The sequence below is a fragment of the Marmota flaviventris genome, chromosome 20 (genome assembly GCF_047511675.1).
Source record: "Marmota flaviventris isolate mMarFla1 chromosome 20, mMarFla1.hap1, whole genome shotgun sequence".
Lineage (NCBI taxonomy): Eukaryota > Metazoa > Chordata > Mammalia > Rodentia > Sciuridae > Marmota > Marmota flaviventris.
The window spans coordinates 13,184,681-13,187,983 of record NC_092517.1 but is presented as its reverse complement, the minus strand read 5'-3'; the positions used below and the strand labels follow the sequence as shown (position 1 = coordinate 13,187,983).

At 43.6% G+C, this 3,303-nt stretch overlaps 1 pseudogene; it reads right to left on the bottom strand.

Annotated features, from left to right (window-relative positions):
• Positions 1-1,696: 1,696 nt before the first annotated feature.
• Positions 1,697-2,646, bottom strand: LOC114089914 (derlin-1 pseudogene; annotated as a pseudogene).
• Positions 2,647-3,303: the final 657 nt, after the last annotated feature.

Sequence of the window (3,303 nt, the reverse complement as noted above, 5' to 3'; positions counted from 1 at the left end):
TTTTCTCTAAGTCTCTTTACCTCAGAATAACAAAAGACCATAAATTTAAAACAAATGCAGGTCAGCCTTGAGAACATTGTATTAGCCAGAAATTCAGAGAAACAAGGATATGTACATGTGTGTATTGTAGATGGACAGGCAGGTTGGTTTAATATACACACATGTACAGAGATTTATTTTTAGGAACTGGCTCAAGCAGTTGTGTCAGTGTAGCAAGTCCCAAATCTATAGGCTATCCTGGAGAGCTATGGAAGAGTTGCAGTACAAGTTCAAAGGCAGTCTGCTGACAGATTGTTGTCTGGCTCAGGGGAGTTCAACCTCTACTTCAATTGATAGGGTGAGGCCCACCCACATTATGAAAAGTAATCTGCTTGTTTCGAAGTCTGTTTATTAAAATGTTAACTTCATCCAAAATACACCTCCACAGAAACATCTAGAAGAGCTTTTGATGGCATATCTGGGCACCGTGATCCAGCCAAACTGGACTACCACGGACTTGTTCTCACCCTGTGGGATGTCTTTCAGGGTGCAGATTTAAATCCCCAGGTAGGAACAGCAGCAGATCCTCTTATCCTCTTATGAGCCCTGTGCCATCAGGAAAAAGGAAACCATATAAAATGGCCCAGCACCATGAGAATGAGCATTCAATTGTGGATCATTAAATGCCATAATGCTGTTCAGTCACCTAAAATGAATGAAATGGAAAGCTATTTATTTGTGTTTAATACAGATAAACATTTCAAAATCAGAACAGTGAGCCAGGGAATGTATATGTGTGTGGGTCTGTGTGCCCACAGCTAACAGGAAGAGACGTTGATCCTTACAACATTCATACAAAGTTGTTTTTTTTGTTTGTTTGTTTTTAAGGGCAAAAAAAAAAAAAAGAAAGACAATTTTAATAGGGCACTTCAATGAACATACATCCAGAATAAGAATGAAATGGAATCAATGCCCAGGAGCCTCTCAAAGGGAGCATCTCCCTGTGGCCAATGTGATTTGAAACCTCCCTATATAACAACCCAATGACTCTGGGTACACAAAGCCAATATGTCCTGCAGAGGAAACACAAAAGGATTGTGTTCACCATAGTTTAAAATGAACTCCTGTGTTAGAAGCAACTCCACTAAAATTTTGATCACTTAATTAGAAAACTGCCTAGTTATAACCCTCAACCCTCATTAATAGCGATATGGGCCCATCCTGACTCCGTGGTGTTTCATTAAGAACACCTGAAGAGGTGGCTAATGGTTGCTGTGGCTGTCAGGTTGGCACAATCCCCAAAGCTAAGAAAGTTTTTTATGCACTGCTTCAGTATTCTCCCTATTGAAACAGTTCTGCCACCAAAGGGGAAAATAACTGTGAACAAGTTCTTTGTGACCAAGCCTTGGCAAAGTCAATAAATAAGAGTCTGCCAAAGGCAGAACCATTTTATGGGCAACCCCACTAGCTGAAACTTTAGGGGACTGGGAAAAGTAGACGGGAGATGTGTGTGCAAGAAAGAGACAAGAATCCTTAACCCCACCCCAGGTGCCCAACTCGGTGCCAGCAGACTGGGAACCGCTAAAGCCCATTATTCAGACAAAAAAGGAAGAAAACACACCAAAAAAATAGACAGTTTTGAAATTTGCACAGTTCATATTTGTTCTTCATAGCAGTAAGGACTTGAATGAGAATCATGAAACTTGAGAAACACTTGTATTTTCCTTCAGCATTTAAAAAAATTTGTCTCATACTGAAAGACTACATTCAGTGTGGGTCAGGTCCAACAGCGTTAGCTAGACTCGGTGTTGTTAAGCGCACCCAGCAGTGGGAAGAAACGTTGCCTGAGTGGAACGGCTGGTGGGCAGGCCAGATGCCACTCCTTCACTGGTCTCCAAGTCGAAAGCCCTGGCCCCAGTTGTGTCTACCACCTCCGCCATTTTGATCAGCAGCTCGCCTCATGCTAGCAGGGGGCACACCGAATCCTGACACCCCGCCTCTCCTGCTGGGCAGCCAGCGGTACAAAAACTGAGGTGTGGATAGAAAATTTCTTCCTCCCAAGTCCATTGGGTATCTGAACATCAGGAAGAAATAAAGATGTCCAACAAGATTTCCAATTAGCTCATTGATTACCGAGCCTCCAATGATATAGTTAAATCCAAGGATAACCCAGGGTAAATATCAGGCCTTAAATCGTGTTCCAAACCAAAATGATACAATCATGTCTCTGTTCAGCTGGGCCCAGACATAAAGTACTGACATGATCAGAGGAATCATCAGCAACTGCATATCCATTGCTAAGCCAGTAATCACAATGCAAATCCAGTTAAAAAGAAGCATGAATAAATAGTCTGCCGCCCTCCCATCAAATGCTCCTGCTTCAAGTCGTGTAGAATACTGATATAAGAAATACAAATTGACCAAATAAAGAAATCCAGTTCCTGGACCCACAGGAAAACAAAAGGTGGCAGTGATTGGCCTCCAAATCTGGAAGCCATAGAGGGAAGCTTTGGGCCAGAGGAAGAAGTAGGCTGGGCTGATGAGGCCGAGTTTGCCGACCAAGGGGACCTCGACGGTGGCAGCGAACCAGTAGCGCGTGATGATCGGGATGCTCCTGAACCAGTCCCCGATGTCCGACATCTTGGCCTCTCAAGTCGCCAGGATGCGCACAGCTGCGGGTCTGTCCGTGCGGGCACCCTCAGTACGCTGCCGGCTCAGCGAGTGGAAGGTGTCGAGGCGGAAGCCGCGGAAGCCGCGGTGATACAAAGTTTTGAAAAACACAAAAATTACAGTTTATGGCTAAGGAGAATAAAAACACTTATGTAAAAGGAAACCCCATACTCATAGGAGTCAGTGCCCCTGGGGAGGAGGATGGTGAGTGGGTGATACAGCAGGGGCGGGCAGGGGGCTTTGTACACACACCTCAGAGCTTTCCTTTCTCCTCATTACCAAAGGATTTGACACAACTAAGAATAGATATTAAGATTTGACAAAGTAAACAAACAAACAAAAAAACGAAGCTGTGCTTATTTCTGACACAGCTAATAGCTATTCTATTAGGTAATAGGTACAAGGGTGTTTTATTATTTCATATACTTTTTAAAAATATGCCTGAACAGTGTAGTAATAAAATTGTCAGAGCATTTCCTTTTTCTCTCAAGAGTTCCTGGCGAAGATTGGATGTCTAGTTGTTGCTCTCTTGCAGCTGCTTTATTTCTCACATTCAACACACACACACACACACAGAGGTTATAGTGTCTATTCAGACGAGGGGTGGGAAGCAGGGCTGGCGCTCTCCATTAGAAGAAAATTCCTGCAGGCCTC